Here is a 26,441-nt window from a genome sequence, read left to right on the forward strand (position 1 = left end):
TCCTAAGCACTACAAACTGTTTGTTCTTTAAAAATTATTAGTATCATGACTTCTATTTATTGGATGTTTGTTGTTTTGGTCTTGCTTTGCTCATAAACATATTGGCTACTTTTCTAAAGTGTCGTGGAGTTGTTTTGTGGTGTTCACACTGTGTTATTGTGTGTTGTGTGCACCAACACTTTGCACATTGCCTCTTAGTTAAGCCTGACTGCTCTGTGCCAAGCTACCAGAGGGTGAGCGCAGGTTAAATTAGAGTGTGTTACTGACCTACCTTGACTAGGATTGTGGTTCTTGCTTGGACAGGGTGAATACCTTTGCCAGACAGAAACCCAATTTCTAACACCAATTAATCAGTTATTCTAGTACATGTTCTGATTTGCACGTACACTCATAAGCATGTTTAGATTTGTACTCTTCCTCATAAATCCATGGTGCATGTTCCAGTTCCAATGAGCCAACCACTCCTTAATCATTAGTGGATATTGAAATCTGATAGTGCCTGATTTACACCATCACTCTTTAATCGTGAATGCATGATCAGATTTGAACTCTCCCCATGGGTGTGAAAGCCCAGACTTGCCCATCACATAGAAGAATTGATAGCATCACCAGACTTTCACCATAACTCAATATTAGTTCACATTTAAATGTGCCCCACTACTCAGTGATGCTTGTGCATGATCAGATATGCACCTGCATTACAATTTGTAGTATCTTTCTCAAATTACCGGTACATACCAAGATTTGCACCATCACTCACTTACAATCAGTGCATGCTGGCAAGGTGCAACATCTCTGAGAAAAAATGAGTGTTTGCCCATATTAGCCCTATCCCTCTGAAACACTCAAAACATTGACTTAATGCACTGATGTGCACCAGGAAGCATTCATACTTAGTGCATTATAATATTTGCACAACAACTCAGCAAAATTCAGTGCATGCATATAGTTGTCTCAGATTACAAGGTTCTAGCATGTGGTACACAGGGACTGAATTCTGTTGTTATATATAGAAAATATAAGTTAGATACATATATAATTCCATAAACATGTCACTGCGTAATATGGAGGCCGCTCTCTTTTTTGCCAATGGTAAATACTGGTTTGTAGCCTGTCATACCGTTCTTTATCAGTAATTCTGTCTTTCCGCTATTGCGTATATAAACATTTTGAGCACAGAAAAATAAATATCTGTGCTTGTGCAGATCAATGAGAATGAGGAGCTGGTTCTGATCCATCCAATTTTCTTTTGTCATGCTATTGTGGTTCCTGTGGATAACTCATCACACAAGAGAATGGGAATGGTCTTTGTGTGTAGACTACATCTCTGCTCCAATGGCAGCTTCTGTGTCAACTGAAGTGCACCATAAGTGGAACTCAGGTAGTACTCAGTGGCTGCTGTACTCATTGTCTGGTGGCATAGAAGAATCATTCACTGTGCGGAGAAAGACATCTCACCAGCAGCAGTCCTGTGCTGATGTGTGCCTCTTCTTACAGCCATCTCAGGACTGCTGCTGGTCATCAATAGGGGATATGAAGAGAGAATTACCACTGACAGAAGGTGAGGGCATACATCAGGTAGTCAAGTTAAGTCAAACAAGCTTTATTCGATTTAATATATATAAATCATAAAAGCACTGAAAGTAAACTCACTTGACTTCACATACAGCAGGTGAATTCAGTGCTGAGCTTGTTCAACCTCAAAGACACTAGGGGGTATACTTACAAGCTCCTATTGCCACCACAATGTCACTTTTTCTGACCTGGTGACGATAGTGGCTTCGCCTTATTCACAAGGCAGCGTTGAGCCACTTAACGTGGCTTAACGCCGCCTTGTGAATAAGGCCCTCTTTCATACTGTACTTAGTGTGAAAGGGGTGGGCAATGGGTGTTGCGGTGGGCATTCCACCGCAACACCCATTGATTTTGATGCTGCCCCATATTTACAAGGCCAGCATAGGTATAGGGCAGCGCTTAAACAGGCGCAATGAGGAGACATGTTTTATATCTCCTCGTTTTTGCTGTCTCTATTTGTGCTGCGTTGTGCAGCAACAGCAAAAGGCCATTAATTGTTTATGTGCAGGAAGGTGACCTTACCTGCAAATGAAGAATTAATAATAAAATGACATTTTGCAACTTCTATGTGTGCTACATTAAGCAGCACACATAGAAGTTTCAAAAAGTCATTTCAGATTGTTTATGTGCAGGAAGGGACACATTCCTGCACATAAAACAATCTTCCTCTAAAACTCAGGCACCTTTGCACTATGGTGCAAGCGTATCTACGTTGGCGCTGGATGACTAAAATTAGCCCCAGCAGAGGGGGAAACGCAGGGCTGCACTGTGTCCTTGTAAATACGGTGCAGCCCTGAGTTTTGGAAGTGGCAGAGCGAGGCGTTAAGCCAAGGTGGCTAACGCCGCACTTCACCACTTCCTCGTAAATATGCCCCTAAAAGCTACTGGAAAACAGGCAAGAGTACCACCAGTTTGCTCCAAGAGACAAAATATCCTCTGACGCCCAACTACCAATGAGTAAAGAGGGCTCCCTTCGACAACCCCAACCAATTCAAAATCTGCCGCTTTCCCAACATTACAAGAAAGGTCCCTCCTACTGAACAGTGAAGAGCTTTGTCCCTAATCTCTGGTCCTCCGTGCCGTAATTAAAGGACATTTACTATATGTTAGTCGAGTAATAGCATACATCTGATTCATTCTCAAATAACAGGTGTCTGACCTCACTGCACAACACAAAGGGATGCAAACAGGATGTCCCTCCCTATGCAGACGAATTCAACTACTGTAAACATGCTGGTATACACCTGAGATGGTAAACATCCATACTTCTTGACTGGCAGTTCCATCATCCAATGGTTGGGGTGCAGACTCATCAAACTTTGAGCGACACTTTAACTACAAGTGACTTTATTGGCACGCTGCAGTGTAGCTACTGTACCCTTTTCCGACTTTTGAGGATATAAGGTCTGCGAGACAGCTAAATCAATCTCTAGCCAGACATAAAATTGCAGCCGTCAACCAGTAGCAGGCCAGAGGAGAATCGACCGAAACCAAAGAAATAGATATAGTGTTTGTTTTATCCTTCGGGTGAGTGCTGGTGTGTAGAAGAAAATGTAAACTAACCGAAGGTTGTACATCAAGATCAGTGTGCCAGAAAGCCTAACACCTTCAACGGAGACTAACTGGAATGGATGAGACACATCAGGCGATGAATCTTTCCGAAGCACTGCGCCATGTAATTGCAAATGAAACGAAATTCTGTGTGAAGATAGAATCTGTAATACCAGGTTTCCCTAAACGCGACTCCGCCCTGGGCTTTTCATTCCTGAGGCCCTGGAATAGAAACGCTCTCTGGTCTGAGACGCTTCCAATTGTCGCAGGTGGTTTATTTATCAGAGATAAATATTTCCTGTAAAACATAGGTATTTACATAATCACTGCCTTTGCTTTGATGTGTCCAGCAAAACAGCACTCTTTCGTCAAAACATCCATTGCCATCGGCAAAAAAAGAATTAACAAAAAAGACCCATTCTCTCCAGTTGTCTAAAATTGTGTGGCAGATCATCCGAAACAGCTGTCAGCTCTTCTCCGGGCGCCTTTAAAGATTAAACTGCACACATCTGACTTCTGGAAACATTTTCAGAACCCTTTTGAAAAGCTTTCCTTAAGCAAAATTCGTTGTGTATTTCCAATCAAAACTGCCTGGTGTTCTTTACAAAACCAACATCCGTGATAAAATGGCATTGAAGCACTGTGCCAATGCAGCAGCCTCAGTCCCTGCAATAACAGCTGGATTATTGTTGAGAACTGTTAATATTTACTGCATGATCGTTCTCCAAAGATCAGTCTGCACCTTGTAGATTCACAGACATCAATGTCATATGTCACCAATGCTCCCAACAACCATCTATGAACCACATTTAAAAGGCAACACAAAAATTCACCGGCTTTGCAACATTGTAAGGGGTTTTCACAATGCACAAAAGCCGATAAACAAAGACCTCTGAGACGCTTTCTGAATTACAAATAGGAAGGTGCATGAAAGGGCAATCACACTCATGATTGTGAATCGGAAAAGGAATGTTTCAATAGATCTTGATCCTTACTCTGGCTGCCTAGTTGAATACACCGTGTATCAAACTGCGCAAGTTAAAATAATCTGAAGGTGTTACATACATTATAGATTAAAGGTATACATTTAGAAATTAAAATTGTTGTGTAGTTTAAGCTTGGTTTGAAGATAAAGAATAACGGTGGTGCCTAAATGAATAGTTTAAGACATAATTGTAACTTAAGAATTTGTAATGTTTGTGTATTTTAAGTTTGTTTTGTATATAAAAAAAGTTTTCCAACTATAACAAAAATGTTACCTTGTTTTTAAACTGAATATCAACGTTTTTCTTATTTTGAAAAACAAATTGGCTCAAATCTTAGAGCTTACTGTTTGTGAAGTGGAGTGTCATTAAGTGGACTCTGGCACAGTAGAGTCGAGGACAGTATCGTACAGTGTACTATCCTATAGTGTCATAGACTTGACTAGAGTAGACTGGAGTAGAGTAGGATGTGATACAGTGGAGTGGCATACAGTGGAATAGAGTTCAGTGGAGTGGTGTATATGAGAGTGGCGTAGAGTGGAGTTGGGTACAATGCAGTGGGGTAGAGTGGAGTGGTGTAAAGTGGAAAAGAGAAGAGTGGAATGTCATGGAGTGAAGTAGAGTGGGGGGAGTAGAGTGGAGTGGCTTACCATTAAATAGAGTAGGTTGTTGTGTAGTGACATGTTGTATAATACAGTGAAGTACACTAGAGTGGACTGGCATAGTGTAGAGTTGAATACATTGTTATAAATTGGAGTGGCGTCTTGTACAGTACAGAGGAGGGGTGTTTCAGAGAATGATGAAAAGTGTTGTAGTGTAGAGTGTTGCACATTATGGTGTAGGTGCACTGAGTGGAGTAGAGGTTCTCCAGTGTAGTGTAGGGTCATACAGTAGAGTACATTGTTGTATAATGCCACAGAGTGTAGTAGAGTCTTGTAGAGTTGAGTTAGAGAGAGTGGAATAGAGTGTGGTACAGTAGGGTGGTTTAGAGTGGAGTGTTGTGAAATGCCATAGAGTGGGTTAATATATTGTGCAGTGCAGTAGAGTGTAGGGGAGTACAGTGGAGTGGAGTGGTGTAGCTTTGTGTGGCGTGCTGTGTTATAGAGTACAGTAGCATGGGGTCGAGAAGACTGGAGTAATGTCTAGCATACAGTGGAGTAAAGTGTTGTAGAGTGGAGTGGTGTGTGGTACAGTGGAAATGACTTGTTTGTTGGAGAGTGACTGAAAGTCTGGAGTCGAGTGTCACAGACTGGATTAAAGTGTTGTACAGTGGAGGGGCATGGAGTAGAGTAGTGTGTGGTACAGTATGGTAGAGTGCAGTGGGATAGACTGTCTACAGTTGAGTACTATAGAGGAGCATACAGTGGAGTGACATAAAGTGCAGTGGAGGAGTGCAGTGAAGTACAATGGAATAGCGTCTCATAGAATAGAGTACATGAACAAGGGTGGAGCGGCATAGAGGGAGTTGAGTAGAGTGGAGTAGAGGGGAGTTGAGTTTCATAAAGTGCTATAAAGTAGAGTGCTGTACAGTGTCATTGAGAGGAGTACATTGTTGTACAAGTGGTGTGGAGTGCAGTTAAGTAGAGTGGAAGGTCATGGAATGGCATAGTGTACAGTGAAATGTCATAGATTGTATTGGCATACAGTGGAATAGCACAGAGTAGAGTGGGGTAAAGTGGAGTGGCGTGCAATGGAATAGCATATTGTGGAGTGCTGTAGAGCAGAGTGGCATAGGGTGAAGTTGGGTAGAGTGGAGTGGCATACAATGGAATAGCGTAAAGTGGAGTTGCATACAGGAGAGTGGGATAGAGCAGACTGGCATTGAGTGAAGTGGCATACAGTGGAATTGCTTACAGTGCAATAGCGTAGAGGGGAGTGGAGCAGAGTGGAGTGGCATACAGTGGAATAGCATACAGTATAGTGGCATACACTGAAATAACACAAAGTGGAGTAGCATAGAGTGTAGTGGTATACAGTGGAGCGGTGTAAATTGGAGCACCGTAGAGGGGTGTGGTGTAGTTTGGAATAGTGTACAGTGGGGTGGCATAGAGTAGAGTGGCGTAGAGTGGATTGGCGTATTGCGGAGTAGCACATAGCGGGATTGCATAGAGTAGAGTGGTGTACAATGGAGTGGGGTACGGTGGAGTGAAATAGAGTTGACTAGCATAGCGTTGAGTGGCATAGAGTGTAGTTGCGTGTAGTGCAATAGCATGTAGAGGAGTGGTGTTGAGTGGAGTGGTGTTCAGTAGAGTTGCATAGAGTGGAGTACAGTACAATGGAGTAATCTATGTGTAAAGTCTTCAGAACATAAAGGGTGTGGGCATTGTGACCTTTAACACCTTCAGTCCTTGTCTGTTTACAGTGAGCAGTGTCTCTTTGGAGAGGTTTTGCATAGAGTGAATACTGTTCTTAGTAGATAATGTTTAATAATCTGTGGTACATTTCTCATAAGAGTTTGGCTGTCAGCAAACTGTGTGGTACTGGGTAACGTCTCTGCATAAGTTACATACTGTTTATAATTCCCACTTCTTTACACATGGGCTTGAGTGTCTGGAAGAAGTTGAATTTCTCCAAAAGGTTGTATACAGATTGAACACTATGTGCAGTAGGGGTTACCTATCTATGTGTGGTTGATTTTCACCATCAGCTCAGGTGATGTGAATAAATAGGCTCAATGTGGCACATAACAGAAGTTTGCTTCACCAAAGGGGGTATGCGTTATGGCATTAACAATGCTTTATGTTATTCTGAACTATTTGGTACTAATTGCACACCTCTACTGCCATACTTATTTATAGAGCAATGTGTACAAAAGTAGCTTGTCATCAGTGATGTCATCAATGATGTTATTTCTGATATCATCACTGATTTCATAAATGATCTAATAGAACATGTCCTGTGTGATGTAATATGTGAGGTCATAAGCAGTGTATGGCATGGGCACACGTAATAGTTAGCTCTGCAAATTATAACGGGAGAATTTCTGTAATCGTTTGAGTTCAGAACGTTACATCATCATTGACATTTTCACCTAACAGCAATGTCACTTTAACTTGTGTGTCTGGCTGTGTCAGTGTATGCAAAAGTGTGTGCCTGTGTGTGTTAGTGTATACGTAAGTGTACGCTTGGGTGTGTAAGTGTGTGCATTAGTGTGTACCTGGGTGTGTTAGTGTATGCATGAGTGTGCACCTGGATGTCTCTGTATATGCACTAGTGTGTTCCTGTGGGTTTTAGTGTAGGCATGAGTGTGTGGATGGGTGTGTTATGTGATGCAATAGTATTTGGCTGGGTGTCTCAGTGTCTACATTGCTGAGTGCCTTGATGTGCCAGTGTGTGAATTGATCTGTCCCTGGGTGTGTTAGTGTTCATGTTAGTGTGTGCCTGGGTGTGCCATTGGATGCATTTGTGTTTGACTGGCTGTGTCAATGTCTGTATTGATGTATGTGTGGGTGTGTCAGTGTCTGCATTGATATGTCTGTGGGTGTGTCAGTGCATGCATCAGTGTGCGCCTTGGTGTGTTATTGGATGCATTATTGTATAAGTGGGTGTATCAGTAAGAGAGTGCCTGTGTGAGTAGCTGTATGGGGGAGTGAGTGGGTGTGTGAGTGACTGTATGGGTGAGTGAGTGACTTTGTGAGTTGCTGTATGGGTGTGTAAGTGGTGACCTGAGTGGCTGTATAGGAGAGTGACTGTGTGAGTGGCTATATCAACGTGTGCCTGGGTGTGTCAGTGGTTGTATTAGTGTGCCTGGGTTTGTCTGTGCCTGTATCAATGATTGACTGGATGTGTTAGTGTCTGTAACCGTGTTTGTGACATATGTCAGTGGCAGTATCAGTGTGTGTCTGGATGTGTCAGTGCTTTCATCAGTGTGTGCCTCGGTGTGTCAGTGTTTGCATCAGTGTTTGGCTTGGTGTGTCAGTGTCTATATAAGTATGTGCCTGGGTGTGTAAGTGGATGTATCAATGTTTGACTGGATGTGTCAGTGCCTGCATCTGTGATGGGTGTAATAGGGGCTGTATCGATGTGTGCCTGGGTGTGTACCCTAAAAATGTGAAGCTGTGAACAAACACTGGCAGAACTCATCAATAAAGTACATTATTCCAAAAGATGGTGCCATTGACCTGAATAAAAAGGATACATACACAAATATTAATTAGGATTGAAATGTATAGATTTACAAAATTAACTTATCATTTGACCAACCCATAAGGATATAATGGAAAGAAATCACTGCACAATTCAGATGTTATAATATAACTAAGCGTTCATTTTTCAAATTTTTACTGTTCCCAGTTTCTATACTTGTACACCGTAAATGATGTATTTTTGAAAGAATCATAACTGAACAGTGGGGAAAAACAATCATAAACATTGTACAAAAAAACAAAACTACACACAATGTCATTGCATTTAAGAAACTCTGTGCATTACAATCTATTATTTTAGCTATACTTAAACTATACATTTAAGAAACCTTATACTGAAAAACATATCCTCATTATCTGAACTACTAATAGATATGTTAAACACACCAGTATTTGGTAAGCCTTACAAAGACTTCACCCCTTGTAGGCCGAATGATGTCATGAATTCTCACAATGGATTTAGAACAAATAACCTATACCACTTTCACAAATATAATCTGCAATAGAACTTTGGGGCATATTAGCAAGGGCCAGATCGCCGCTTTATCGGCACTTTTTGCCGATAAACCGGTGATTTTTTTATCGCCCAATTACCAAGCTGTCGCTAACAGCAGTTAGCGACAGCTTCCAGGCGATAGCGACGTGTTTGGGGCCCGCTTTGCCTGTCAGCGATATTTATCGCTAATGACATGCAAAGTGAGCATATCCAAACTGGTAGCGACTGAAAGCAGTCGCTAACACAAATATCGCCTATTAGCAATACCCGCAGCGCGATAAAAAAACGCGCGCTAACCGCGATTAGCGCCAGGATTTTACACCTGGTAAAAACCTGACCTAGCCATAATAGTCAATGGGAGGTGGATTCTACAGCTAAGTCCCCACTTGCCTATTAGCGAGATATTCCTTAGCGATAGGATTATTATCGCTGGAAATCTCACGTTAAAGATGGGATTCGCCGCTATCGCTGGATTCTTTATCGCCGTGGAGATAAACGTTGGTAATACTGCGCAATAGAATCCAGCGATAGGAGGCGATATAAAAAATCACGCTAAGAGCGGTCTGCGATGACTATTGCAAGTTGTTGCTAATATGCCCCTTTTTTTGACAAAAGGTAAGAATTTGGTATCTTAAAAGGCAGATTTTGTTTGAATTTAGGGTTGCAGTTGTTATATTCTGTCCACCCAGCTTCACTTTTTAAATAGACTGTATAGTGTTCAAATGTGACAATAAGTCCTTCATGAAAGATCATAGCCATAGTACTATAAGTACTTCCAGAAATAGATATGTGTTCTGTATTGAAGTTTGTAATCTCTGTATCCAATTAACTTTTATCTGCTCCGAATTGCTGTTCCAATAATATAAGATACTTTCCACTTCTTTGCACACAAACTGTTCATATAAGATCACTATAAGTTCTTCCAGAAAAAGATATTTGTACTGCATAAGATCTGATAAACAATTTGGGCAGGTATTGTTATCTGTAGCCTCTATGAACAATCTGTCAAAAGAAATAGTTTTGCAATCCGGTAGTGTTAAGTAAAGAAATCACTCAAATCCATTTGTGTACTAGATGAGAAAGAACAATATTTACACTCAGGGTTCAATTAGCAAGTCAGTCCAAATAAGTTATCAATTCAATTCAATTCAATTCAATTTAACTTTATTCGATTCATAGAAAGAATCATAAAAGTTTGCAGTTCAATACAAATTTAAAAAGAGAAAGTTATTCAATCATTATAAACCGATTCAATTAAATACATTTACAAATTTAAGATGCATCAGTTAAAAACTTCCTTCTGGTAATCATGGACCTCAAAAACCTTGCCACTACCACACGAGTAAACAAATCCGGAAGCAGTTGTAAAAATATATAGGCCGTTCTAAATTGTCTGAAGTTTAAGGATTTCAATAAAGGCTTGGTAAAAGTAGTCCTTAAATCAGAATAAAATTTACAAAAAAACAATACATGAATGGTTGATTGTCTGGAGATCTGGTCTCAAGGACAGCATATTAATCGAGGAGACCAATTATTTCTATTGGGGAAACTAGTCAAGCGATGAAAAATATCCAGTCTGAAGCGTGTCAAAACAAATCTATGTTGGGCATTTAAAACACCGATTAAATACGGTTGTATCGTATAACAGGTCAATATCATTTGATTATGTAGTACGATGGGCTTCACAAGTTCCAATGGTAATCTTTTTTCCTCCTGGTTGTTCAGACATACTCGTTTTAATGATTCTCTGGATATATGCAGTAAAGATTCAGGCTTTGCATAGTATTCAGGGTGACAAATATCATGCATGACATTTTTTACGTATCTCAACCATGTTATTTTCATTGCATGATCAGCGACACAGCAATCCTGTAAAATGGCTCTATTAAAAGTCATGTGATCCGATGTCCATAACTTGTGCCATAGGAGGACTGGCTGCACCCTTATCAGGTCCTCCAAGTAGTTTAAGCCCAATTCTGCATGACAGACAAAGTTAGAGCAGCTTTTAGGCAGCCCTAACAGATTTTTACGAAACCCATTTTCTGCCAGCTGTAGAGACTCAACATCTACATGTCCCCACAATTCAGAACCGTACATAGCTATTGACCGGCATTTTGCGTTATAAATGCTCAACATGTCCCTAGGGAGTTTACGACCCAGTTTCCTGGAAAAGTTGCTCAGACCCACAATTGATCTGAGAAACTGCATTCTTCTTAATTTTACTGCACTTTTCCAGTTACCATTACTATCAAACATTATTCCAAAGTACGAAAAATTTAGTGTTTGAGGTAAAGTCTCATTTCCTATTAAAATGTTGCGTCCCTTAGCTGACTTATGGCCAGCTTTCATTACAAACGTTTTACCTATGTTAATTAAAAGACCCAGATACTCCATAAAATTAACAAATTTATCTAAAAGATGTTAATGTGCATTAGGTGTGTGATTCCGACCATGATTCTGGGAAACCAACTTCCCGAAAGAACTGAAAAACCAGGGTCACAAGAGCACCCCAGAGATCAATATTGTCCTTAAAAATAGAAATCGGAATCCCGTCAGTGCCGGGTGCCTTTCCTCCCTTGCTCGCTCAGAGGGCCCGTATCACCTCCTCCAGTGTGAAATTAAAATCAAAATATAGCCATGAAAAAAAAGGCCAGTAGGGACACCGCTCATCCCTATCATAGAGTTATCTTGTCTTTCCTCAGCTGGCCCATATATAGTTTCGCAAAGTGGGCCATCCATTCTTGCTCTGTGATTGCTACCTCTATACTAGGCTTATCGTCGTCACAGAAAAATGGTGAATTTACCACATGCCAGAATAGTTTAGAGTCCTTGTTCTGGCTTGCCTCCTGCAGATGATCCCAGGCCACCTCTTTCAAAATCGTTTTGCGATGATTTAAAGCTTTCTTATAAACCTGCCTGCAGTTCTGTACTACGGAGATATTCCTGGGTACCTCCTTCAAGGCCCGCTTTAACTTCTTGTGCGCAAGAGTGCACTCATGATCAAACCACCCGTGCTTTTTAGTGGCTCTACTAATCTGGTTAGTAGTCAACCCTGCACTAATTTCCTCCCTAATATGACCAAAGGTCTTCACAACTGCGTTGGCATCTGCAGTTTTATCCAAACAGACCTCAAAGCCCTACTCTGATTTGTACATACTTTCTGTAGAAATCGAGATGGATCGACCATTGACCAGCGCAGAGCAAAGCCGTTTAGACGAAAGAGGGCAACATTTTCGGCTGCAAGGGTGGGTTGCCCTATGCTAGGCTCACCTTGAAATCTGATCTCCAGTGAGAAACTCTGTTGAAAGTGATCACTTAATGCGATGTTATGTAATATAAAGTTAAAAACTAGGGCTGAGTAGCGATTGGAAAATAAAAGAAAATCAATGGCACTCCTTCCTCGGCTACCATCAAATGTACAAGGTACAATGACCGGGCTGCCTCCAAATTCGTTACTAAAGCCTGAATCATATTTAAAAAGCAACTCGTTGAGTTTCTCTCCGTACCCTGAATGAGAAAAGTGGGTGACATCGCTACCCTTTCCAGAAATCATACCACAAACTTTATTAGCCACAAATTGGTAAGGTTGAATGTTGAAGTCACCCCCCCAAAGCAGGATTTTTTCATTAGGACCCTTGTCCAGAAGAGATTCCAAATCCTCATCAAGTTGGCAGAGAGAATCTAATATGTCCAAATCACAAGCATTATTATACAAATTAACTAATATCAGAGAAATGGATGTTGTACACACGACCTGGACTATTTGATAAAACAAATTGGGTGGGTGTATGATAGCACTAGTTGAGGCCAGTTTATTAGATACGTAAACCCAGAGGCCGCCCTTCGATCTTCCGTGGCTGGATGGGATTGCTTTGGAGTGAAAGGTCTTATACCCATTAAGATGTATAGGGTTGTTAGCCCAGGATTCTTGCACCATCAAGATCTCAAAGGCTGTCATAAACTCCAACCATTCCAGATTACTGCATTTACTGCGTAGCCCCGCCACATTCCAACTTACAATACTAAAGCTATTCCCTGGTGATGTTATCAAAGTCTTATTGTCATCACCAGTAGCAACAATATTATTTGCAGTTGGCATACATAGATCAATAGTATTGTAAGCCAAGTTGCCAGGAATGATTTTTTCTGCACTACACCTATAAACACCCTGATCTTCACAATTCCTGCTGGAGGCGTCATAATTATTGCAGGGGGAAGAGGCATCGAGAGGAGGACTGTTATTATATGGTGTAATTAAAGGTACACAGGGAATCATTATATTTAGCTGATGTAAGCTGTGTTCTTTGTAACAGAGTTCATTACTATCACCTTCACCCTCGACATCTAAAAGGATATCAGCCGATGGCCCAGCTCTGCACAAATTTCCGTCATCTTGGATGACATCGCAGGTTTTTTGGTCATCTAACTTGGAGTTGCCTCATGTGGGTGGCTTACAATGGGCCGACTCTGCACTATATGTCTAGGTGACTGATTAAGTCAATCTATCTCCTCCAGGGAAGAGAATATGTCAAATCTATTGTGTAGTGGGATACTAGATTGAAGATGAATATTTGAGGGTGTAGGTCTCTGCTGTAATACTTGATGCTGGACATGAATTGTTGGAGGGTAGAAAAACCCTAGAGGAACTATGTTTATGCTTCTAGTTGTTACATGAACACTACCAAGTCTTCGCAAGATCTCCCGTATTAAACTGGGGGATCTAAGTGTAGGAACTATACAATCACCATGTAGTGTTTTCTCCCTTGTCCCTACCCAGCCCACCCTTCTTACCATTTTGAACTCGGCAATCAGAGCTTCTGTTAGCCCAGTCTTAGTTCCAAGCTAGCAGAGCGCCTTGTTATTTAGTGCCTCCCAGGTTTCATTGGCCAGGGGGTTAAGAGAAGGTACATTTGCCGGTACTATTATGTATGGTGTAACTTCTGGCGGCAAATGCAATCTCGCCCCTTCCTTATTCTCCCTATTCGTGTGGGCTACATGAGCCCTAGGCAGTGGTTGGAGCGGCTAGAGTTACTGTTTATTGAGGCTTTCGTGTATTTCATATTTATGATATTCTCATGCCCTTCAGGTACCCTTGCTAAGCTATGAGAAATATCTTCACGAGAGGCAAGAATTGTCCTATCGTTATCCGATTTAGGAGTGGGTATTACGATGGTGTTTAAATTATTCGCAGAACGTGCCCCTTGGTCTCTTCTCAATACATTCTCAATAGCAGAAACCCTATCCAGTATTTTCTCGATGGGAACTTTAACCAATGAAAATAAATTATCAACACCCAAACCCTCACCTTTAGAATCAGCAATATAAGAAGACACACTCTGAAGCACTTTTTGATCAATCAACTTCAAGGTATTCAAGACCATGTCTATATGTTCTAGGTGTTCATTCATTTTGGCAAGATTAATGTCAATCTGATCTGTAAGCTGGTTTAGAGCATTATCCAGAGCAGACTTGCCAGCCTCGATAGTTGCATTCTTTAAAGGGATACCGGATATTAGGGGCAAGAGATCATCGGTCTGAGTACTTATAGAGTTTGTTGGGATCAATGCAGGGTAAATATGCCGGGAATACTTTTGTACTTTAGTCTTGTGTATGTCCTTGCCTTTGCCCCGTTTACCCTTCGCTGTAAGGTCTTTTTTCGTCTGATCACTCTGAAGAGGTTCGAGTCCTTAAGGTTATACTTGGCTCGTTGGAGATGTCTGTAGTGGGGGTCTGCGGTTCATGAATATATGTAGCCTGGGGTGTCCCCTGAGGAGTGGCTATCAAACAGGCTAGAGGGGTAGTTGAAGCAGCAATACTTAAAGAGGAGCGCCTCTGCAGGGAGGAGGGATCTAAAAATAGTCTCCTCTCCGTAAGTTCAATTTCATGATTGAGCAGTGATTCGGCCCTTATAATAAATGCATCCAGTGTCCCTTTGACCCCCACAGACCCCTTGCTTTTGCTATTTGTATAAGGGAATAGGAGGATCATTAGGAGGATCAATACCACCTCATCATGGGCGGAAACAACATCCAACTGTGACAAAGTATATAATAGCACTATGGTACCAGGCAAGAAAGGTCCTCACTCCTGTCCGCGCTGTCAGTTGTATGAGAGGGGGCCCTGCCCTACCTCCTCCTGCCGCTGACAGGCGCCTCCGGGCGCAGGATGGTGACGTTGCGGCGTGCATCAGTTGTGGTGCTGGATGCAATAATCCCTCAACAACTCCAGTGGCTCACTCCGCGGGACATTCCCGTCTCCCATCTCCCTGGTGGCGGGGGCAGCGCTGCGGATGAACAACAGCCAGACAAGGCCGGGAACACCAGGCAGGAGGTGCACAAAGGTGCACAAAGTCCTGTCCTCCAGGATCTCGGCGTCTGTAGCTCCTCGCAGACCCGAATCGGCGCTCTCACTAGTCAGGTTTAGGGGTGCCTTCTACCACAGGACGATGATGTTGCAGGTATCGACCGTCCACCTTCAATAGAAAATGTCACAAGTTGTTCTGTTCCAGGGACGTGTAGACGATGCAGAACTTTTTAACTGTTGCACTCTGGGCCTTGTAGTCCTGCTTTTTCAATGAAAACTATATCGGAATTCAAAGAAATTAGGAGTGGCCGAGGTACACACACCCGCCAACTGGACACGTGGAATGAAATCAGGTCAGAAAAGAGTTCAATTTTGGGTGTTGTTATCCCGGATATATTTCTGTGCCTTCCTATGCAGGCTTCAGGGGGGGGTTCGCGAAACAGACCACTGGCCCCCTCTCACACCCCGAGGCTCTGGCTGCTTCTCAGCGGTTCTCTGCAGTTCCCCCTACTCCCGTGACAGCCCTAACACCGCTCACCACAATTGTCACCGATGTCTCCGGGCCTGTAGGTACCTCTGTACGGCTCTACGGCTCTCTTCCTTCTGCGCCTGCTGCTAGATCCACGGTCCGTGCACCTGACTGCTGCTCGCTTGCTCGCTCAATCTCTAGTCCCGCCTCCAAAACTCGTACACCCTGTGGTGTCCGCAGAGCAGTCAATCCATTACAGAAGGACACCGTCCTTTTTGGTAGGCATGGGTGGGGGGGGGGGACAAGTGATTTACACTTATCAATTCATATTTCCTCTTCTTTTACAACTCCAAGGTTGATCATTATAAACTCCTGTGCATCCTTTTGAGTGTTTGGATTATATAGCACTGATCCACTAAATGTATCCACAAGGTCTTGAATGCCTGAAACAGAATGCGTTACAATCCTGTCACTATATAAACGTAACAATCCTGATAGTGAAGAACACAATCTCTTCTGTGGTTTTTTGATCAATACATAAGTATCCAACATATTTGTTTTCAAAATGTCTGTACTTTCTAGGTCAAACTCTGCTACGTACCAAATTTCCAGAAAATACTTCAACACTATTTTGTATGCTAGCAAGGCTTGGACATACCCAAACACTTCCCCTTGACTTTGAGTACAAACTGGCTGAGCTAACATGATCACTGCATTCATAGGAACCAATGTCCCTATGAGAAAGCCTCATCAAACTGAAGCTATACAATTTCTTGGTTAAAGACTGTTTAGCCAATATCTCTTCACAAATATCCTTTATCTCCATCTTTTCAGATTTTGTTATGTATGAAGTAACATAACAAGCAACAATGATGGAATTGTCTGTAGCAAAATGTATATCTATATAGGCATTCTATATGTTGAGAACCACAGGATTATAGTCATTAATATACTTGGCAATTTGAGAAAAATGTTCTTCTCGCCCTGTATTTTTGATGACAGTGATTTCAACATCTATGTGGTTAAAAGTGCAGAACTTTCTGTTTCAGGCCTTTTTCATCACTGTCTTTTGGGATGGTACATGTAACATACTTTTCCATGAAAGAGAGTACTGAGTCATCACTGTCTGTTCTAAATTTTGGTGCATCTTTTATCCATAACTGCAAAAGAACAGATGACGGACAGAATGCTGAACAAATCAAACATTCTCCCCCGTCACAGATCCGGGTTAATTCCATTGTTTTTTGTAAGCCTGGGCAAAGCACTACGCTACGCTCGCGTAGTTTGCGAAGTTCGCGCTACTTCGCACTATGCGAATTGCACGTAGCACAGTGCGAACACACGTAGCGTAGTGTTGCGTAGTGCTGCGGTCATTTTTTGCTTGCTCGCGGTCCTCAACGTCAAGTTGGCGACCGCGAGCAAGCAAAATGACATCCCGGCGAGACTTTTTCCTTGTTCGCGATCAGCAACTTCAAGTTGGCGATCGCGAGCATGGAAAATAAACCTCCCGGCGAGATTCCCAACGCGAGGAGGTCAGGTTTCTCATTGCGAGTGGTCGCGTATGCTCGCGACTGCTCGCGATGAGAAACTACCAGTTCACGTTGAGAAAGCTGAAGTTCGAGTAAAAATCTACTCGAGCAGCAGAAAACTACAGCTCGCACTGTGCAAGATGCCATTTTCAATGATTGCACAGTGCCGGTTGCTTGTCCGCACTGCGCAATCATTGAAAACGACATCTGGCACAGTGCGAACAAGGTACTACGCAGTTCGTGAAGTGCTACGCGTAGCTCGCGTAGTGCGAACTTCACTTTGCGTAGCTACGCGAAGTGCTACTTCGCGAACTACGCCCAGCCCTAGTTTTTTGCATGCCACGCCATTCCAGTTTAGACTCAGCCATACGCAAATCAGTGTTGAGCCTGCTCCTCATGGGTACAGTCCAGCCCAAACTGCCATGCCAGGTCTTTCCTGGTCCAGAAATAAGCATCATGGGACCGATTTCGGGGTATCAACCCTCACCAGCCTGGTTAGCTTGAATCTGGTGGCTTAGCGAGCATGGGACCCACGTCTGAGCATACTCTTCTCTCTTAGAGTGACAAATGCAAAAAGAACAGATGATGGACGGAATGCTGAATGAATCTAACTTTCACCCAAGTCACAGATCTGGCTTAAATCCATCACTTCTTTCACTCCAAGCCATTCCAAGTTAGACCCAGCCATATGCAAATCAGTTTTGACCTTGCTCCCAATGGGTACAGCCCAGTCCGAACTGCCAGGTCAGCTCCTCCCTGGACCAGAAGCAATCATCCTGGGACCGGTTTCGGGGTATCACCCCTCATCAGCCAGGCACGCTTGAATCTAGTGGCATAGTGAGCGTGGGATCCACTTCTGGCCATGCCCTGCACACTTAGGGCAAGGCAAGGAAAAGATACACAAATGATGGGAGAAATGCCGAACAAATCGAATGTTCAACCCCAGTCAAGAGATCTGGGTTAAATCCATCAATCTTTAGCTCTCCATGCCACCCCAGTGTAGTCCCAACCTGAACTGCCAAGCACTTTTTCCCCACACTCATTGGAGCACAATACCTTCTTTGGAATGCAGTGGCTGGATATTCATTCTGTCAACTTGATGGTAATATTTAATCCTCCATACAACCTCCATCTCCAACAACATAAGATATTATTTTGTTTCCGGTATAAAGCCAGATTTTTTGTTTTCTGTAGCAACAGCATTTACAAGACTGATCACTGCTTCATCAATATCTCTCTCTACACTCACAGTTTCAATATTCCATTTATAATCTAAAGAAAAGGAGGCAAGTCTTCCTTTAAGGTTTTTCTACAGCTCTGTTGGCGGTAGTCCCCCAATTGTTGGTTATAAATGAACTATTGATTGAAAAGGATGTATTGATTGTACGAGAATTGATTCATAAGTATTTAATTCTCTAAGTTATTTCAACTGCATGCACTACTGTGTTCTCTTGGAATGAGCTTTCTTCATTAAAGAAAGGTTCAGTTATGGGCGTATACTTCAATTCACCTCTGAAAATTTTACAAAATTACTTCTATTCACAAGTATTTTTTTAGCTTCTTCTGTTCATAGACAACACTGTTTTACTCAGTGTTTTCATTCTGCTAAGTATCAAAATAAATAGTTTCCTCTTTAGGCAAAATGCCTTATCAACTACAGTCTCAATATGTTGGTTTTATTTGACTGTTTCTATTCTCCTTTTATACGACCTCATAGTTCATACCAAATTCTGTATTACCCTACTAAGTAGCATTCTGACTCCTATTTCGTTATATTGCTTCTGTCTTCTGCTTTCTTATAAAAATTATTTCTATAATAATTATTTCTTTTAATATCACTTAGTTGATCTACTTTCTTCATTGATTTGAAACCTTGCTTTTTATTCAGAGGGTTTTGCTCACTTTGCATTTTTCTGCACACTATTTCAAGAAACTTCCTAGTTTTCTTACCAGCTGTTCTTATCTCTTTAACCACATACTCCTTATTGTGTCCCCTTTCTCTTTCAGTTGTGAGGCGATACTATCCTTTCCTCTGTTTCTTTCTTTTTCTGTTTTTATGTACAAGTGTCTGGAAAGAAAAAACAAATCAATACATTTAGCTTTTTATTATATACTATTAAATAATATATTTAAGCCTTTAAGTACTGACATAAACAGTTATGTCACTATGCTATAGCCAGTTTAAGGCTCGTACTTTTCATGTTTAAACAACTGAGTGTATCACTATATGCATCAGTGTGTGCCTGGGTGTGTCACAACATGCGTCAGTTTGTGCCTGGGTGTGTCAGTCTATACAAAAGTGTGTGCTGCTTGGGAGTGTTAGTGTAAGCATGAGTGTGTGCCTGGCTGTCTCAGTGTATGTGTCAGTGTGTGCCTGAATGTGTCAGTGTGTATATGAGTGTGTGCCTAAGTGTATCATCGTATGCATCAGTGTGTGCCTGGGTGTGTCAGTGTATCTTTAAGTGTGTGTGTGACTATGTCTCCATATGCATCAGTATGTGCTTGTGTGTCAGTGTATGCATACGTGTGTGCCTAGGTGTGTCAATGTATGTGTCAGTGTGTACCTGGGTGTGTCAGTGTATGCATGAGTATGTGCTTCCGTGTATTAGTGTATGCATCAGTATTTGCCTGGGTGTTCTACTGGATGCATTAGAGTGTGTCTGGGTGTGTCAGTGTATGCATCAGTGCATGTCTGGCCATATCACTGTATGCAGCAATATGTGCCTGGGTTTCACTTTATACATATTAGTATGTGCCTGAGTGTGTTAGTGTATGCATTAGTGTGTACCTGGGTGTCTCACTGTATGGATCAGTGTGGGTCTGGGTCTGTTAGTGTATGTATCTGTGTATGCCTGGCTTTCTCAGTGTATGGATCAGTGTGTACCTGGATGTGCCAGTGGCTGTATTAGTGTCAGTGAGTATGTTAGTGGATTTAATGGGTGTGTGAATACTTCTCTTATTCTCTTTCTCACTGAGTGAGTTATTGTCTAACAATCCCATTTTTGTGTTCCTAAGCGGTTTTCTGATATTATACCTGGGTGTATAAGAGCAGCAATTATGCAATGTATAACATGCACTATGAATTTATAGATACGTTTATGAGTTATTCTATGGATAAGTGACAAGGTGTATCAGTACTTGAGTACATATTTCAGTGGCTGTATGAGTGCCTCTGTGGCTATCTCACTTGATTTGCAAGCGACTATTTCAGTGTTTGACTGTCTGCCTTAGGAACTGTATGGGTCTCTAAGTGGGTATTTAAGTACCTCTATGGAGTGGTCGCTAGCTGTGTTAGTGAATGTTGGTGTATGAAATAGTGTATAAAGTGTCTATTTTTGTTTTGAGCTGCTCTCTGCATATCACAGTATATGTGTAAATCTTTCTGTCATCATATGACAGCCAGTCTAAGGGGGTGTATAGTTTTAAAAACGGGGTTATCAGTAGCTAAATTAGTCATTGAGTACTTTTACACCTGGATGTTTGCTTTTCTACATCTTTCTGTAACAGAGTTATTTTCTCATTCAGAATTGTCTATATCTCTATGAGTGAATCACACAATGTCTGTATGGGGGTCTCAAAAACTATTTTACTACAAAATGTCACTTACTGTCTAGCTATACTGGTGCTGTAAAACTGAATATTGATGTACAACCTGCTTTTGTTTCTCTCTTTGTACACAATATGCAACTATACATTTATTCCCTGTAACCAGTTATCTACATGTACTTCTAAAACACATTAATTTTTTTGCACCTTGATAAGATAACTTTTGACACTCTATACATTTTTCCGCCTCATCCGCCTCATTTGGTGGTGACTGTACTCTTCCTTTTTATCTTTATGTACACTCCATTTTATATTCCCTTTTACTTTTGTACATATCATAGACAGTTTAATCCACCTCCTGTACACACATACCTTTTCAAACACCATTCTTTTACACCCTAATTCACATGCCTGTTAAGTGAACTTTCAATCCTGTAATTGTTTTCTCAGTATCAGGTAGAAACTCTTCTTATTGAAAATGTGAAATCTAAGCATAAGAATGGTACACAACTCTCATACAAAGCAACCATTAATGGAAACATTTACAAATGGTCAGTATGATTAACCCTTTCTAAAACTAATCTAAAGAAAGCCTAATTTGGTAGGGTTTTTGGCAGATTTGTTGGACCTGCCGTGGCGCTTAACGTGGCCCCCGTGTAACTTTGCGGTAGTTTTGCAAATCCGTATGGGTCTCCATTAAAGCATTTAAGATTGTACTACTATGACTTTGCATTTTTATTTTACTTCATAGGATAGTGCTCATTTAGAAAATACGTTCTCCATAATAAGCAATGTGTCTAAATCCCTCTCCTTATATATTTGAAAGTATAGTCTATTTAGAACCCTTCCCACTCCACTCTTTTAGTTCTGTTTCATTAGCAACCTCCTTTAGAACACTCTCATGTACCAGTAGTTCAAAATTTCACAACACTTTCTATGAGCAGTGTAATAGCTTCATATTCAACTGTAGCAAGTGTGGTTGACAGTTTTGAAGTATAATCTAAACATACCCAAAATAGCATAACATATTTTTAATTTTTCCAAAGCCAATCACAGATCTACTTACTTTCTCATGAAAATCTCTGCCTACATTTAGCTATCTGCATACTTACACCATCCAATGAAATATGTTTTATTTAAATTAGATGCTGCCCTCCATTTGAATGGCTTTTCGTTTTGAAAACTGTCTCATTCAACCCCAGCCTTCTCCTGTGTGCGACTCTCTTTGCCTTCAAAATTGGTAGAGTATGGAATTTGGGCTGCATCTTTGTGTTATGGGCGAGTGCTATAAAATGAGTTGCATTGACAGGAATTTGGGTTTGCCTAATATGGGCATTACTTTGGTTGGCCAGTAAGAGTTAAAGTGGCATCAATTGCTGCCTTTGTTTAAAAGCATTGCATATCAACAACATCCAGATCTCATGATTGTGCACTGTGGTGGCAAAAACCTACTCACACTTAATGGGGTAGGACTGGAAATCCTAATAAAGGATGCCTTTGGTCAATTATTGGCACTTTTCCCTCACACCGCCTTGTTGTTCTCCAACATTTGCCAAATGCAGAAATGGAAGTGGTCAAACACATTCTGCCCACAGATACACAAAGCCAGGAAACGTGTCAATACAACTGTTACGCCAAGTCGCATGCCCCGGCCAGGAATAGGTAAAGACCGGCCTGCCTTTGCCCGTCATTGACCAACATTAATTGGGCTGGGCCACCCCATTCCTTCTCCTCCTGGACAGTGAAAGGTACTGCTTCTGTTCATTGCTGCTTGATTTGGCCTAGTCAGCATTTTGTTATCCTTGTAGTTGGAAGCTATTTTGAAGCATGAGGAATAGGATTCATCTTAATCCTTATCCTCTCCTATGGTCCTGAGTCTCCCCACTATCGATGGTTTCTTGGCATGTGCTGTGGAGGTTGTGGCAAAAGAGATTGAACTAACAGAGCATCACCTCTCCCTTTCATAGGAAGTTCTCCCTCTTCGACTTTCAAGCCTGCTCCTTTCTCTGGGCGACTCTCCAACGTGCCCTGCACTACTAATCATAGACTTAAAATGCCCTACAGTGGAAAATGAAGCCCTTGTCTGAGTCTGTGTACCCTATCAGATCTAGATCTGCCAAACATAGCTATCCATGAGCCTAGCCAGTCACAGTGCCCAGTCCAATGAACAAACCTAGGAGGCGGGCCGCACAACCAAAACAATACTCTGCCAAAACATCTCTGAGTCACTAACTGACAACCTACCCTAACTGGCCTCAAACCCAATTGATACGTTGGTTGATCTACTTAAGGCTGAGTTTAACACCATTCTGTGTGCCAAACTTGACCCAATCCTTGGAAGGATTTACAAAAAGTGAAATTAACCCCTTATGGCATGTTGGCAGCTGGTACGAATGCCCTTGGCTCCCACGTGCTAATCCGCATCACAAGGTTTACTGTCCAGTAAGACAAATAACAAAGCTCTGACGAATTTGCCACGACTTAGCAATGGCAATGAAACATGTTGGCCTACTTTAACAAGGTTTGCAACATGCAGTGCTTTTAATTTGAGTAAGCTCACAACTATGAATAAAGAGGGCAAATCGAAACATGAGTCTTATCTCAATTTTAATTGAAGGAGCACATTGTTCTTTACACATCACAGGGTTTCTGTTTTGGAGTGAATTACAATTATTTTCTCCTCACTTTCTGTCTTCTTGCTGGACACAATTCTGATTTTCCAATGAGTAGGCAACCAATGATGACAAATGTGGGCATACTGGCGAGAACCTGCCGGTAGCCTCCCAGGTGTTGCGTATGTGAGGCGCCTACTCACTCTTTCACTTATTAATATTATATTTTCATAAGCATCCTTTACTCACATGTTGAGGGTAAGGGTTTGTGTTGGCGGATTGACTGTATGCAGTTCATGTTTAAGAAAGTTAAATGGTCGATGGCTCTAGGATTGGCTTATACTGGACATATTGCCAGAGACTAGTTGGAGGTAGATATCCTCGCGGCACAAGCCTTTCCACTGAAAAACTCTGTTTACCCTCTTAAAAGCCAGGCCCTTGTTGTATTTGTGATGACTATTGAAACCAGACTGAGCATGATTATAAAACATAAGGGAGAAAGTGCGGGTGTTATGGTGCATCTGGTCAGGCAAAACAAGGAAGCTGGTAACGATCACTCTGTTACTTCCATACAGCTGGTGGTTGCGATCTTACTTCCGCTCCTGATATGTCACACTGGCCTGCGCACTCGGAAGACTGTCCTTGTAGAAATGAGTTCACTGCTACACTTGGGAGCACCTTGCCATTGGGGTTTACGATACGATGGTGTCACACAAGGGAAGGAGTCTCCATCCTAAATCTGCTGTCTGCATCTAACCCGTATGTGATTGTCATAGTTAATGTCCCTGTTTTGCCTATGGGGTCTACTGAATGGACCACCAAACTGAAAAACAAGGCTACCCACTGGCTAATTTTAAAGACTAATTTGTTTATATGCTTTGCAGAGGGCATTCTAATGGTCTGGGGAGTTTTGGTCCCGGGACCATGTTTGGTAGACCCATGTTTTAATAAATCTAAATGTTTTCATGAGGATTGTGTAGTTGTCAATTTCAGATTGCCCAAGTTTGGGGATGGCCTATAATCCCTGGGCAAAAGGGGGTTGACTAAGTCTAACTTCGTTCAGATTTTGTCCCTAACATACTTCTACAGCGGGGATCTCCAACCTTTTCTTTAGTGAAAGCTACTTCTGATCAATTACAATCATTGTGAGCTACTTAAGGCTAAGCAACTCCTGTATTCTAACCAGACATCCCAATGCCCAGCTTCATTAACTTTAACCATAATGTCCATAGAGCCAGATGCTATTCTTTGAACAAAGTACTTTGACTAGTGGCACTATGACAGGGCTGCCATGTGTGCCATGTGTGTCAGTCAGAGCGTGGTCTTTGTGGATGTATAAACACATGTGCGTATGAATGGTATATATGTGTATGGGTGACTAAGAGACTGTGTCTCATGTAGTTGTGGCACAGGACATACATTTTAATAGGAGCAAATGTACACAATCACTTGTTATCTGACCTCACAGCTTAAAATAATTTCAACAATATTAGCAAATTGATATTTTAGTGTACATTCAGAAAAACTGTATTTTAAACAATTGCACTATAATTTTCATTGTGGATCACTGCCCACTTGTATTGTGACAATTTCAGACGGAACTGTATTCAATCAATCGTGCATAAATATGCGTACCTGTACAATAATTCCTTAGAAAATAACATACTTGATTGTTGTTGTTTGACAAAATTGGCCTTCTTTGAAGTGCATTGATATGGATGCCTAATGCATTTCGGGATGGAAATCCCTTCTTTAGGAGTGGCTGTTAACATTAGGGATGGGGGAATTTGCGTAGTCGCGCTACGCAAAGCTCCGCGAAACGGTAAAAAATCTCCGCAAACACGAAGAAATTCTGCGAACACGAGGAATTGCTTGTTCGCAATGCTTTTTTCCTGTTCGCGATCGCTGTTTGCATGCTTGAGGGGAAATATCTTGCGGACACGTATGTTAAGAACGCGAACAAGCAAAAAATTCCGCGAAGCCGCGGAATGCAGAATTTTGGGCAATTCCGCGTTCTCCGCGGAACGCAAAATTACCCAAATTCTGCAAATTCCGCGAGCAGAATGGAATTTACCGCCCAGGCCTAGTAAACATAAGTTATAAGAATAATTTTTGGAGTTAAGATTATATATACCAGAAAGAAATGCTGCGTGTTGAGGTGTGTTATTAGTGAACTTTAGACTAAAGTTGCGTTTTTGTTCTGCTAAAGCTATCATGTAAGATTCTTGTATTGAAGATATTCTTTTTGTTCTTAGTATTGGTGAAAAAGGTACATTTTGGATTAGATTAGGTGGATGAAAGCTGTGGAATAATAATAAATATGTCCGCTCTGTTTCTTTCTTGTAGACAGAGGTTTCTATCCTTGTGTCGGTTTTAGTGACTTGAACGTCCAAGAAAGGGATGCTGTTGGTACAAAAATGCAACTTTATATAAAGTGGGTACCCTGACTCCATAGTGAAAAAAGCAGAGGATAGAATATCTTCCATATCAAGATGCGACCTATTAACATCCAAAGTAAAAGCTCCACAGGACCGCATGGTCTTTGTCTCTACATTTTCAACCAAATCAAATACAATAAAAAAGATCATCAATTACCGGTGGGAACTTCTTCAGCATGAACCGGATATTGACAATATATTTGCGGTGAAGCCTTTTTTCGCATACACAAGAAGTCAGAACATCAAAGAGATGTTAAAAAATATGAAACCTTGATGAAGCATTTGTGAAACAGGCATGACATTTTTTATAACTATGTACATTGCAACAATATTATTACTGGGAACTCTATCACACATCTACAGACGGGAAAAAAGTGCAATTGAGGTATTCAGCTGATTGCAACTCGACATTCGTTATCTATTGCATTATATGTCCTTGCTGTTTAATGTGCATTGGCGAGACGGAATGAAAGATCAAAATAAGAATAACAGAATACAAAAGAATGATAAGAAATCAAAACATGAACTCCAATCTAGTTGTACATTGGCTAGAACCCAAAAATAACATTGCTCAACTTAGGTTCCTCATTCTAGAGACATTACAGATCAGTCCTGATAGAGATATTATAAAATTGCTATCTCAAAGAGAAATATGGTGGATTAAAAAATTCAACACAATAGGTCCTGCTGGCTTAAATGTCAAAATAGACATGATTTGTTTTTTTTATAATTCACATGAGACATAAATGTGTGCTTTGAATCAGTGTATTAACAGATAGACACTTGAGATAATG

This window comes from Triturus cristatus, chromosome 8 (assembly GCF_964204655.1).
Source record: "Triturus cristatus chromosome 8, aTriCri1.1, whole genome shotgun sequence".
Classification (NCBI taxonomy): Eukaryota; Metazoa; Chordata; class Amphibia; order Caudata; family Salamandridae; genus Triturus; species Triturus cristatus.